This window comes from Saccopteryx bilineata, chromosome X, assembly GCF_036850765.1.
Source record: "Saccopteryx bilineata isolate mSacBil1 chromosome X, mSacBil1_pri_phased_curated, whole genome shotgun sequence".
Classification (NCBI taxonomy): Eukaryota; Metazoa; Chordata; class Mammalia; order Chiroptera; family Emballonuridae; genus Saccopteryx; species Saccopteryx bilineata.
The window spans coordinates 61,473,747-61,488,795 of NC_089502.1; positions in this window are offsets into that span (position 1 = coordinate 61,473,747).

Genomic DNA, 15,049 nt, shown 5'->3' on the forward strand with positions numbered 1-15,049 from the left:
ATAGTCAAGTAAAAATTGTGGTATCTGAAAAAAAATTATGGTATCTGTTGCTTTTTAAATGGTTTTACTTTCTATAGCTTTTGTACATGTAACTACCTTAGATGTGTGGCTAATTTGAAGCGGTTTCGTTGAAGTATTAATGATGCCAGCTGTCAGGATAATAAGAATAAATTGAGTTGGAAAAATTATAATTCTTTATCTTGATGGAGCTGTCTTCTCCGCTAAGACCTTCTAGAATAATAAATAATAAGTGATAATGGTTAACATTTGAGCACCTATGGACCTGGTACTATGTTAAGTGCTCTAAACCCATTTTTGTTGTTGTTTAATCCTCACAATTATTGGTGGTGATTACAAGTATTATCCATACCTCCTTTCCTCTCCTTTTTGTTTTTCTAAAGCAGTTAATAAAATTCAGATCACTGAGACAACAGATACCTCAATAACTTGCCCATGACCACAGAGCGAGTAACAAATAGAGCCAAGACTTAAACTCACATGTGTCCTGTGTCCTGGCCATTCTCAAATATCACTGAGAAAACAGCCATCGATTAATTATTTTCTATTCTTCTTTTTTCCCCCCTGAGTTGCCTCATTGTCCATGCAGGAAATCTAGGCTCTCTTTCCAGCCAGAAGGGCCAAAGACAATAAAGCAAGGGTCTCTACCTTGAAGGCTGGCAGCAGTGGAGATGACTAACATAGCAATCAGAAGAACCAACTCCTTTATTGTGCCCCACTGTGCCACACAGGCCCCATTACAGCCTACACTGCCTAAGGCCACCAGTGACAGAGGTGTAGGATACTTCTCTCACTCCACCATTCTGCAAAGCTTGTATAGTATCACAGATTTTGCTTGTTTTAGGACATCACAAGAGACCCTTTAATATATTATTCTGACTTTAGCCAAAGTGTTAGTAATTACCACATTAGCAGTTCATAGAACCAGATATTTCTACCACATCCTAAGAGCACAGGGATATCTCCTCTTTCACATATTAAAACCAAAATATCTCCTTTTTTTCCTCAGAGACTCTAGTACCCAGGGTCTTATTATTCGTGTGTGTGTGTGTTTGTGTGTGTGTGACAGAGACAGTGAGAGAGACAGAGAGAGGGACAGATAGGGACAGACAGGAAGGGAGAGAGATGAGAAGCATCCATTCTTCATGGAGCACCTTAGTTGTTCCTTGATTGCTTTCTCAAATGTGCCTTACCCTTGGGTGGGGGTACAGCAGAGCGAGTGACCCCTTGCTCAAGCCAGCGACCTTGTGCTCCAGCTGGTGAGCCCACACTCAAACCTGTGACCTTGGGGTTTCGAACCTGGGTCCTCTGCATCCCAGTCAGATGCTCTATGTCTATCCACTGCACCACCACCTACCTGGTCAAGAAGGTCTTGTTATTCTTGCTGCACAATCTCCTACTGCTACTTCCTCACTTATCCTCAGGCAGTCCCCAGTGGTGTTTTCAGGTGAAAGGCTGGTGATGGTGAAAGAACTGGGGAAGAGGAGGAGATATACACCCCAGTTTGCTGATCGTAAACCAAGCACTGCTTTGTCCCCATTCCTGTGCCACTTTTGTAGCTCCCTAACCTTCTTCACTCCTCCTTGGCACTTCTGAGTCCATTACCTTGCACAACTCTGGGCTTGAACTCCACAAGAATCAAAATTGTGTCTTTTCCCCCCAACACTCAACAATAGCACGTATATCTGGGTTTAGTCTTACTTAAAGTAGAAAAGCTAAAAAAAGAAAAAGGAGAAAGATAAACATAAGAAGCTTTTCTAATTCATTTCCCTGTATTTCTAGCTGTCAAACTATTAGAAAATATCAACGTAGTGGTAAAGTTGTGAGAAGACCAGTTCCAGAGGCCAGGAAAGACAAAAAACCTGTGCAAAGCAAAAGTGTTGACAGGGGAAGAAAAGCAGACAGGGGTGCATTTAGGACCAGTAGAAATAAACAAAGGGGGTGGGGGGAGGTTTGGGTGCAGATCTCAGACAGAAACAAGAGACCCTGCCTTTCCAGCTCCTTTCACTCTAAACCTGATATCCCCATTCCAGAGACTTCATCTGTCTTCAGTTTTCCTAACCAACCAGGTTCTTTCACTGATGGAACAAAATCATGGAAGCCACCACCAGTTGCTAATGCTTAGCAAAGAAAGTAGGTAAGGGGAGGGGAGAGGATATTCTGAAACCCAATGTTAGAAAGGAAACTGTTTTCCCAATATTCCTAGTAGTTTTCATAATATAGTTTTAGCAAACATATCACATGTAGTTTGAGTGTTCAAGTTCTGCAGTGCTTTCTTTTTTTTTTTTATTTATTTTTTTTACAGAGGCAGAGATAGACAGGGACAGACAGACAGGAACGGAGAGAGATGAGAAGCATCAATCATCAGTTTCTCGTTGCGTGTTGCGACTTCTTAGTTGTTCATTGATTGCTTTCTCACATGTGCCTTGACCGCGGGCCTTCAGCAGACCGAGTAACCCCCTGCTGGAGCCAGCGACCTTGGGTCCAAGCTGGTGAGCTCTTTGCTCAAGCCATATGAGCCCGCGCTCAAGCTGGCCACCTCGGGGTCTCGAACCTGGGTCCTTCCGCATCCCAGTCCGACGCTCTATCCACTGCACCACCACCTGGTCAGGCTGCAGTGCTTTCTATGGTATGTTTCAGTTATATGTTTATTAAGTGCTGATCTGGGGTCTTGATGCCCTTGACAGTGCTTGCATATTGTAGTGTGCACACACTGCACCAGTCTAGGCTCCCTTTACAAGGCAGATAGACCTACCCCTCAGCAGCTGTGGGCACTGGTTGCTAATTACAGCTGCTCCCTTCACTGGAGAATTGCACTCTTCAGAATAAGAGCTTCAGTACTCAACATCCCCACTCCCCACACAGCACTGTAACCTGCAGTAAATGACTGAATGCTGAGAGTACATAATGTCAGTCACCTTGCCTCGAGGTAAACCAATTCTGTCTGTAAATCCTACTCCAGCACTCCTTGTGGGATTGGGCTAAAGCTGGTCTCCAAATGACTTAGTGTTTTTTCCCCTCCCCTATCCTGTTTCCCTCATGACTCAACCATAAGACCCAAATGTGTCTGAAAAACCTTTTATGGGCATATTCAAACACATTCCTTTTGTTGTGACTTCTGGTAATTAGTTCCTTATTATTTTTATTTATTTACAAATATTATTTGTATATTATAGCTTATTTTTTTAAATGTGCTATTTATCAGACTGTATTGATCATATTCTCCCTCCAAAAAGAAATTCAGATTATAGAGGGCATTTCAATTGGTTGCTTTTGATTTTCCCAATGTAAATTAAATAAAATTCTCTATTTCACAAGAAAACAGTATTAATTAAAACTTTCTACTGATGCGAAAAATGTTTGTTGTTTCCAAATATCCTTTTTGCTATTAGTCAAATAAATCACAATATTTATAGGTATTGTGTGGTAAATTACTTGTGTCCAAGACTGTCAATACAGTGTAGGAAAGACTACTATATTTACTTGCTTAACACACATATAGACTAAAGAGGAGATATGACTTTCCTAACTTATCAATAGCAATGGTGAAATGAAGGTTTGGTAAGAGCAACTGAAGAATGGTGAAGTAACATTCATTTAAAATTTTAAAGTATTTAAACATTAGGATGAATAGAATTACACAGAGGAACAACATATTTTTATTTTCTTTCCAGGAATAAGAAGAAATTCAGCCTGACCTGTGGTGGCGCAGTGGGATAAAGCGTCAACCTGGAAGTGCTGAGATCGCCGGTTCGAAACCCTGGGCTTGCCTGGTCAAGGCACATATGGGAGTTGATGCTTCCAACTCCTCCCCCCTTCTCTCTCTCTGTCTCTCCTCTCTCTCTCCCTCTGTCTCTCCCTCTCCTCTCTAAAATGAATAAATAAATAAATAAAGGAAAATAAGAAATTCATATGAGGGAAAATATGTAAATTTTATTTTAATAGTGCCCCTTGGTCAAAATTTTTTTGGCCATCAACCTTTAATGGTTCCCATGATTACTTATGTTTAATGCCACATCATCCATTTCTAATCAAAAGTGCATTTTTAAGTTCATCATCCAGCTTTCAAAATTCACCAGTTATGCCACAGAAATTACCGTATTTTTAGATCCATAGGATGCACCTGACCATAAGATGCACCTAGGGTTTTAAGGAGGAAAATAAGAAAAAAAAATATTCTGAACCAAATTCTGTTAAAATATTTAATAAAATATACCATAACCACAATAATATTTCAACAATGTAAACTCAACAGCAGTGTTAACAACCATCAGCACTGTTATTAACAAATGAGAAGAGACTGTAATGTTCAAATATTCTTCTAGTTGTCCGGGAACCCACAGCAGCTAAAAACAAATGAACCTTCACTCCATAAGACACATGGGCATTTCCCTCTCCACTTTTGGGGAAAAAAGTGTGTCTTATGGAGTGAAAAATACGGTATATGGAATTCCAGAACTACAGCATTTCATCTTTTACTAACTTATTTGTGTGCTATCATGGGGCCGAAGAAAGTGAGTGTAAAGGACAGTGGTGAGAAGAAGAGAATGATGTTGAAGGAAGTAAAGCAAAAAAAAAAAAATAGAAAAACATGAGCGTGGTGTATGAGTGACTGCATTGGCAAGGCTGTATGACCACAGTACATCTACAATTTGTACCATCCTTAAACAAAAGGATGCCATCAAAAGCACAAATCCAGAGAAAGGAACTACAATTCTGTCCCAATTAAGGACAAATATCCATGAAGAAATGGAGAAGCTTCTGCTGGTGTGGGTGAAAGAGAAAGAGCTGGCAGGAGATACAGTGACAGAGACTATAATATGCAAAAAGGCACGTATTATTTACGGCGACTTGAAGAAGAAAGAACCATCAACCTCAAAAGAGGCAGCAGAAGATACTTTTAAGGCAAGTCATAGCTGGTTTGAAAATTTCAAGAAGAGATCTGGCATCCACTCGGTGGTGAGGCATGGTGAAGCTGTGAGTACTGATGTTAAGGCAGCTGAGGAGTCCATTGTACATTTTGCTGCGCTTATCGCAAAGGAAGGCTACATCCCCCAACAAGTGTTCAACTGAGACAAAACAGGACTGTTTTGGAAAAAAAAATGCCCTGGAGGACTTTCATCACCGCAGAGGAGAAGAAGCTGCCAGGTCATAAATCCAGGAAGGACTGTCTGACCCTTGCATTGTGTGCAAATGCTAGTGGTGACTGTAAATTAAAGCCACTTCTAGTGTATCGTTCCAAAAATCCTTGAGCCTTTAAGATTCACAAGATTGTTAAAGAAAAACTGCAGGTTATGTGGCATGCCAATGCTAGGGCATGGGTTACGCAGCAGTTTTTTATTGAATAGGTAAATCTTGTCTTTGGTCCTGCAGTGAAGAAATATCTTCAAGAAAATAAACTCCCGAGGAAAGCATTACTAATCCTTGATAATGCTTCAGCCCACCCACCTGGTCTTGAAGATGACATTCTCGATGAGTTCAAATTTGTGAAAGTCCTCTATCTCCCACCCAACACAACTTCAATCTTGCAACCTATGGATCACCAGGTCATTTCCAACTTTTAAAAGCTTTACACAAAGCACTTGTTCTGCTGCTGCTTTGAGGTGACTGAGAATACAATTCTAACCTTTCAAGAGTTTTGGAAAGATCATTACAACATCGTGATGTGTTTATGCATTATTGACTTGGCATGGCAAGAGGTTACAAGAACCTTGAACTCGGCATGGAAAAAGTTATGGCCTGATGTTGTTGCAGACAGGGACTTTGAAGTATTTGAACCAGAGACCAAGACCAAGGTAAAAGCGTTGGAGGAGATTGTGTCCCTTGGAAAGTGATGGGACTGGAGGTAGATGAGGGTGACGTAAACGAGGTCGTCGAAGAACATGAGGAGGAACTCTCAACTGAGGAGTTGAAGGAGCTACAGATGATGCAACATATGGAGCTTCTGCAAGAGATTAGCAGTGAGGAGGAGGTAGAGTCGGAGGAAGTGATTTCTACAAGTGAAATTAAAGACATGCTGGCAATGTGGGAGAAGCTTTCAAGTTTCATTGAAAAGAAACACCCAGAGAAAGTTTCAACTGGTCGTGCTTCAGCACTTTCAATGACACTTGTTTGTCACATTTCTATAACATTTTAAAAGGCAGGCAAAAGCAAACCTCTTTGAATAGATTTTTATTTGTATGTCTTGCAAGTGAACGTGCCGAAAGTGCAGCCCAAAAGGCAAAAACAGGTGATGATTAAATGAAAAATACGTAATGTTAAGCTTACCTTAAGTTTAAAGTTAAGAAAGTGCATTTTTGTACAATTAAGTTTTTGTGGTTTCATTTTAAGTAAAGAAAGTGCAGTTTTAGTTTTGTTTAAAGAAAATGCAGTTTTAGTTTACATTTAGTGTTAAGAAAGTGCAGTTTTAGTTTCTGTGTCTACAGTGCCTGCATCCCTTCCTCGCTCCCTCCTCCTCCGCCATTCACCTCCATTAGCTGTACTCGTCTGTCTCCAAGGTAAGAATACAGTACTAAATAATACTTTTTTCTTTTATTTCACATATTTTGTTATGCATTGGTAAAGTTTATATGTGTGTTTCTTAATTAAAAACATGTATTTTTTCATAATTTAGGATGGTTTGGGGATGTTTCACAGGGCTGAAACGGATTAAATCTATTTCAATTATTTTAAATGGGAGAAATTTGTTTGATATACGAGTTGACTGACTTAAGCTCGGTTACAGAATGAATTAAACTCATCTCTCAAGGTGCCACTGTATTGGGTCCCCTGTCATTAGAAAAAAGTGTAAAGCTGGTGTTTTGCAGGGCCCTTCAGAAGTTGTGATCCAGGGTGCAAGCCCCCTATTAAATCCACCTCTGCATTAATCATGCAAAATGCAAGCAAACCAATCTAACACAACTGTTTTTCCAACACTTGCCCCCACCAAATGAATATATTTAATGACTTATTGAGAGATTATGCCTTTATTTTCAACCGACAGTCGTTGGCGTCAATCAAACACCAAGAAGAATACCTTGTTAGGGTACAGTGAAAGAAAGAAACTTATTTAGTGTGAACAGTTTCATGGTAATAAAGCATGTCTATGAAACAGCTCGGTAGTGCTGGAGCAGGGTTGCTGTAAAAACAGCACATAACCCAAAGGATGCCCCTGTGAATATAAGGGCCCAGGGGCCAGTCCCCGTTAGTAAGCTCCACTGGCCTCTGCCAGTTTTGCTGGCCTGCGCTAACTGAGGCCGGTTCTTGAACCCGGTCCACGACACCAGTCCACGACACCCGGTTCTTGATGCACGACCCCGCCGGTCCTTGTGTAAGCCACCTTGATGGCAAGCACCCATAGCCTTACACAGGCTAGGCACACATGGCCCTGCCCTGTGCACAGGCATTAATGCAGAAGCAGATTAAGGTTGGTTGGTTGAGGCCGGTGGTGCATAAAAAATATATTGGGTCCTACTGGGGTCCAGCCCTGGGGGGAATCCAGGGGTCCGACAAGAAGAGACAGGGTCAGCACGAAACGAGTGAGAGAGCCGAATTCTTTAGCATTAACTGCCAGGCATCTCCGCCAATGGCTAGTATAGCTTTATTTTTATACACACACACTAAGTTACAATCACATGGTATACAGAATACATTGATTAATAATTATTTTTGTTTCACTATGGTTACATATTTCTAGGCAATGGTTAGTACATTTCTATAAGCTACAAATCAGATGGTAAGTCATTCTAAGGACAGTTATACAATAACTTGAAAACAGCAACAACAGTTTTTGTGCAAGCTTCTAAAAGGTCAGTATTGATCAATAACTCTACCTTACTTAATGTCCTATTGTCTAGTCAAATTTTATTTGTCTACTATATTCATATACTAGTTAAGTTCTCACTTTATTTTTCTCAGAGTGTTCCACTACCTGCAGGTCAGGTATGCAAGAGGAAAGGAAAGTTTTTCTATTCTATTATATGAAAAGGCTAGGGAGCTAAAGTAATGGATTAGGTGAAAGCTGAAAGGTGCTTTTGGGTATAGTTACTGTTTCCTACTTATTCATAAGTCACAGTCTATTTTTTCCTAATATGATTTATAGGAGGGAATTTTCCCACAGACTTAGCCCTTTTCGGGGGATATCATAGCCAGCCTCCTATGTCTATGGGCCCAGGCAAGGGGGTTTATAGGCTTTTCTGTGGAACTCACAACCTCTGTCTCATTTCCAGAGAAATTACTACAAATCTGCAGGGAAAGTCGGTGCTATTATTCCTGTGCCATAAATGATAGCACCCAGAAAAGGGGGGATAAAAAACCAAATTAATTCCAAACTTTAAAGGGGGAAGTATCGTGCCTTTTCCTTGCTGTGACTGTGTCAACCAGCAGCTGTTGATCTTTGCTGTGACAATGTCAACCAGCAGCTGTTGATGGGCTTCCAACATCTCCCCCTTTTCTATTTTTTAAATGAAGCTTTTGTATTTGTACCATTGTTTCCCAGAGTCGGAAGATGACTGGAAGGACAAGAAGAGTGATAATTACCACAGCTATTATTATGCCTATATTGTTAGCTAAAGAGGTCAGGCCATGCATAGAAAACATACTTTTAATATTTTCAACAAATTGATCGGCTACTTCTGAGGCAGAGACTAAAGAGCCCAAGTGTCCTAAATTTTTTATCTGCTGATGTAATTCTTTCAAATCTAAACTAATATCACTATTATTCCATATACCTAATAAATGATTCTGTATATTATTCCATGCTATGATAGACTGATTGTATTCTAGAGGAGTTACACATATCCATTTAAACCCTACATGGCATCTAAGAGTCATCCTAACCTTCATAGCTAACAGCTCATTTCTTATGTGACTAAAAGCCTCCTCTAAAGCATTCACTTTCATTTCTAACTTTCTATCTATAGTCTCCTGTACTGCTAAAGCAAGAGATATATTATGAGATAAGCTATCTACATGATTTGTAGTGTGAACTGATTGAGCTAAAGTGGTGGTAGAAGCAGCTACAGATCCTATAATAGCAATAAGAGCAGTAATTCCTAAAATTAATTCTGTAATAAATCGCCTTTCTCTATGGTGAACAAGCACTTCAGAAGCAGCCTGTAATGCATGCAACCCTGGGTCATCATACCAAGGCTGAGACAGACTAACAGGTAACATCACATAAGGCGGCTGCTGTAAAATAGACATGGCTTGTGCTTTGGTATCATAAGATAGACAGTTTGTTAAAACACAGTGAGAGCAGGAAGTGCTAGACATAGACATAAGTGATAACAGAAAGATTACTGTCCATTGTAGCAATCAAGAGCACATAAGGAGCCTGTACACAACCATGAACAAAAATATTTGAACAGGATAAGGGTGAGGCCTAACCATACGCGCAGGTGCGGCAGCTGCAATTAGCTGCCAAAGCTTTGTTTGATATCTGGTGGTTGATCCATTCTGATAAGTCAGCTGTGCAGATACCCAACCGGTAGTTTGCCAGCATGTGATATATTTATTTAAAAGGTCATATTCATTTGTCCGATTATATACATATTTCATTTCCTGCACTAGTATTCTATAATCATGAGCAAAATAAGGACTAGACCAATCTTGTACAGTGAAATTAACAGCATATGCTTTATAATTTATGTAATTGGGATATGCACATTTTTGCCATGGGGGGAAATCAAGTCTATTCTCTAAAGACCACCAGTAAGACTCTTGAGCTACCCTTCTTCTAGGATAAAGTTTACATGGGTGAAATCCCTTAGGGGCAAGGTAACAGGATTATACTCATGGGGGTCAGTGCCTCCAGGAATTAAAATTGTGAGAAACCATAAGTCTCTTGTTATGTGTCCAGGTTTATTACTTTTAGGAGAGTCAGTCAAAATAGTCTTAAGTGTAGTAGGAAAACACCCAGAAATCTTGAGAGTATTAATAAACATAAAACATATAGGTACATTATCTGTTTTTCTATGGAATGAGAAATTTGAATTAGTTTTATGCATAATACAAGAACTAGATGATCCTCTCAAGAATTTAGTATGATTATTAAATACAGGTATATCATCTCCTCCCCAAGTAACAGGCTTAACTAATGGTGGATTTGGAATATAAGCCCAATAAGATTTGTTTTGTCCAATAGCCCCAACAGTAAGTACCTGAATTGAAATTACAGCTAGCATAGCAGCAAACATAGTAGTAGGGTTACGATGTATATTTTCTTGGTCACAAACTAAATCAGCCCTCTCAGATAGTGCCTTCAACTGGCCCCAAGTTGGTGGGTTGATGGTTCGAGTAGAGTGAGCCAGCCTTTGACCACAATAGTGAGGTTGTCTAGCTTCCTGTAGTGACAATCGTTGCATTGCTTGGGTAACAGGATCATATGGAGAGTTCCTTAATGGCCTTTGCTGGAGAGTCACCAGTGATGAAGATGGCACAGGAGTCTCCTCTGACTTTATGAAAAAGGAGGAGGATGGAGATAAGGAGGGGAAAGTGGCAGTAGCAGAGGCCTCTGGCGAGACATGGCAGATTAGCCAATTCAGGATTCAGAGAGGAGAGTCAGCATCCTGTGGAAATATACAAGCATACCCTCTCCCCTGGGCTAGAACTACATCTGGCTCTTTCCACTGACTTGTTAATAAATCCTTCCACTTTGCCATTGGTTTAGGCTTTTCCAGATCTGGATTCTAATGTCTTAACATGCGAGTATGGCCTTGACTGTCTAAATTAAGATTATTAAAAACAAACAAAGCATGATTCAAGAGCTGATGTGGGGAATTATATTTTAACTCACCCTCCTGTAGTTTTTTTTTTTTTTTTGTATTTTTCTGAAGTTGGAAACAGGGAGGTAGTCAGACAGACTCCCGCATGCGCCCGACCAGAATCCACCCGGCATTCCCACCAGGGGGCGATGCTCTGCCCATCTGGGGCATCGCTCTGCCGCAATCAGAGCCATTCTAGCGCCTGAGGCAGAGGCCACAGAGCCATTCCCAGCGCCCAGGCCATCTTTGCTCCAATGGAGCCTTAGCTGCAGAAGGGGAAGAGAGAGACAGAGAGGAAGGAGAGGGGGAGGGGTGGAGAAGCAGATGGGCGCTTCTCCTGTGTGCCCTGACTGGGAATCGAACCCAGGACTCCTGCACGCCAGGCCGACGCTCTGCCACTGAGCTAACCGGCCAGGGCCCTCCTGTAGTTTTTGAATCTGCATTTTCAGGGACTGATGGGTCCTTTCTATGACACCTTGTCTCTGTGGATTGTAAGGGATGCCAGTAACATGTGAAATGTTAAAGGTATCACAAAACCTTTTAAAGGCAGGCTTTAGCTCAAATGACCTTTCTTTTCACTCTTGAAGCAGGGCCCTGATGGAGTCCTATGAAGCCCCTTTGGGGCATTGGAGTCTTTAAGGGCATGTACCAAGAGCTGGTATTTTGCCTGATCTCTGTTGGGTTCTGTCTGCCTTTTCTGTTTCTCTTGATTATTATAAACCTTAAAAACCATGCTCAGAAGATTTTACTGAGGGGTTTGAGGATTTCTATTCACCTATATCAGTGGTAGTCAATCTGGTCCCTACTGCCCACTAGTGGGCATTCCAGCTTTCATGGTGGGCAGTAGCGGAGCAACCAAAGTATAAATAAAAAGATAGATTTAACTATAATAAGTTGTTTTATAAAGACTTATTCTGCCAAACTTAGCGAAATCCAACATAAAGTACTTGGTAAGTAATTATTATTATATGCTTTACCTTGCTGTAACTCTGCTTTATAAATTTTATAAAGTTACTTCCCTACTTTATAAATCACCATTACTGTGGAACAGGTGGGCAGTTAGAAAATTTTACTACTAATAGAGATACAAAAGTGGGCAGTAGATATAAAAAGGTTGACTTGGCCCTGGCCGGTTGGCTCAGCGGTAGAGCGTCAGCCTGGCGTGCGAGGGACCCGGGTTCGATTCCCGGCCAGGGCACATAGGAGAAGCGCCCATTTGCTTCTCCACCCCCCCTCCTTCCTCTCTGTCTCTCTCTTCCCCTCCCGCAGCCAAGGCTCCATTGGAGCAAAGATGGCCCGGGTGCTGGGGATGGCTCCTTGGCCTCTGCCCCAGGCACTAGAGTGGCTCTGGTCTAGGCAGAGCGACGCCCCGGAGGGGCAGAGCATTGCCCCCTGGTGGGCAGAGCGTCGCCCCTGGTGGGCGTGCCGGGTGGATCCCGGTCGGGCGCATGCGGGTGTCTGTCTGACTGTCTCTCCCCGTTTCCAGCTTCAGAAAAATACAAAAAAATAAAATAAATAAAATAAATAAAAAGGTTGACTACCCCTGACCTATATAAGCCTTTTCCATATATTTGGAGCTATTTGGAAGACAAAACAGCATTATCAGCTGGATCAAATAAAAGAGGGTAAAAGTTTGCAGGAGAAACAGGTTCAGCATCTCCTGTAGGATTCCAGAGTTTCTCAGCTGTTGAATAATCCTGTATATCAGCATTTAAAAGAAATTTTTTAAAGTAAGAAGCATGATAAAGAAGATTTGAAGGAGTTCCAGGATATGACTCTCCTATACTCATAAAAAAACATTTCTATTCCATTAATTAACACGCAATTTAAAGAGCACATTAAAGTTGGAAAATTCTAGTGTGGCTCTTATTATTTCCCTATATTAAAAAAATCTACACCTTTGTTAGGTAAATCTACTCTGCTTCAAGCTCTGCAGCTGCAGCAAGCATCCTGAAGCTTGAAGCAGTTTAGTCAAAATTAGGAAGTCTTTAGGATTCACATTCCATTCTATTTAAATTTAAATGAGCACACTTTACTTGTTTTAATTAAAATTATAAATTTGTAGGGATGATATTTTTATAATATTAGAGCCAGCATATCCAATTTTTGTATGGAAGAACTTAAAAAATCACATTTAGACAACAATAAACAAAGACCAAACACAAACAAGAATCAGACAAAGTAGACAAATCAGACAGATTAGAGAGAAACCTGGGATTTTAGAGATTACTACGTGGCCTGCTTGATCTTTACGCAGGGTTATTTTGATAGGAACATAAAGGATAGAAACCAAACAGAACTCTCTCTCTCGAAAAGTTTCGAGAACAGCCGTTTATGAGATTCTGTTTAGCCATATCCAAACAGGCGTTCCCTTCGCCCTCTTTTCAGGCATAGAACAGGAAAGAAATTTTATGAATTTAGAGAAAGAGAAGAACAGAAAAAGCTGTAATTTTCCCAAACTCTTAAGTTCTTCTATTTACTAAAGAAAATCAGATAATAACACAACTTTAAAACTCATCTCAGTCTTCTAATCATTCTTAAATTCTAATAGCTGCTACAACTGGCAGCCGAAATCCCTCCAATTCAACCCCCTCAAAAGGCTTGCTTCTCGTGTTCTGCATTCCAAAGGAGGTAATTTTCTCCATATAAACAGGCTTTAGCGACCTGTTCCCAATCATAAGGAGTCATCCAATTATGAGAAACTGTTTCCACGAAGGACATAGTATAAGGAGAGGTGGGTCCATATTTACTGCAAGCCGTTTTTAATTCTTTCAATAATTTATAAGGAAGTGGCTCCCATGTAGGAACCCCCTCATCATCAAATTCACCAGCTGCATCCACAGGGAAACATAATGCGAAATCAGTTTCCCCTTGGTTGCAAGAAGCTTGAATTGCCTTCTGCAACCATGTTAACCCTGATGACTTTTCCTTTTTATTAACATCTGGTGATTGTACTGGTAGAGGCAAAGTCATTCTAATAACCTTATTTTGACCCTTTTTGTCAGTCTTGGGGGGATATAATATGGGCAATATTGTTTTTGAACCCCAAGTCTCATTGTCCCTATTATATTCGGCTGCCTCATCTTCTAATTCAGCCTCATCAGATGGCAATAAAGGGTCTTCATTATCATCCTGATGTTTACTCAATTTTAGAGGCCATTCCATAATCTGCACTATCTTGAGACTGCCTTCTATTTTTAATCAATGGAGTCTCTTCGTTTGGAGGATCAGTTGCTTTTGAAAATTTATGTGCCTCATGTTCTGGATCTAAGGCATCTTTAATCAAGATCCATAATACAATGTATCAACTGGGACCTTTTCTGGCCCATGTAGCTCATAAGAGAGTTTTAATTTTTTTCCAACCTTAGCCCATGTCTCGAGACTCAGTGTTCCCTCTTCTGGAAACCATGGGGAACATTCTTGTATAAAATGCAGAAAACGAGCTACTTGTTGAGGGGAAATACTAACTCCTTTCAGAGAAAGTGTATGCTGAATAATTCCTATAAGAGTCTTCTTTCTTTAGACTCAGTATGGCCCATGACTTCTCAAAATGTCAAGTTCTGTTACTTTCCACCTATCCTCACCCTGTCTTCCTTACAGGGGGGTCTGCAGCACCCTGAGTGGAGTCCTATCCATCCCAAGACAACGAGGGGGCTTACCTGCGGGTCCCTGTTTGGGCGCCAAATGCCGAGGTCCAGCCCAGGGGGTATCCAGGGGTCCCACAAGAAGAGACAGTATCAGCACGAAACGAGTGAGAGAGCCAAATTCTTTAGCATTAACTGCCAGGCATCTCCGCCAATGGCTAGTATAGCTTTATTTTTATACACACACACTAAGTTACAATCACATGGTATACAGAATACATTGATTAATAATTATTTTTGTTTCACTATGGTTACATATTTCTAGGCAATGGTTAGTACATTTCTATAAGCTACAAATCAGATGGTAAGTCATTCTAAGGACAGTTATACAATAACTTGAAAACAGCAACAACAGTTTTTGTGCAAGCTTCTAAAAGGTCAGTATTGATCAATAACTCTACCTTACCTAATGTCCTATTGTCTAGTCAAATTTTATTTGTCTACTATATTCATATACTAGTTAAGTTCTCACTTTATTTTTCTCAGAGTGTTCCACTACCTGCAGGTCAGGTATGCAAGAGGAAAGTTTTTCTATTCTATTATATGAAAAGGCTAGGGAGCTAAAGTAATGGATTAGGTGAAAGCTGAAAGGTGCTTTTGGGTATAGTTACTGTTTCCTACTTATTCATAAGTCACAGTCTATTT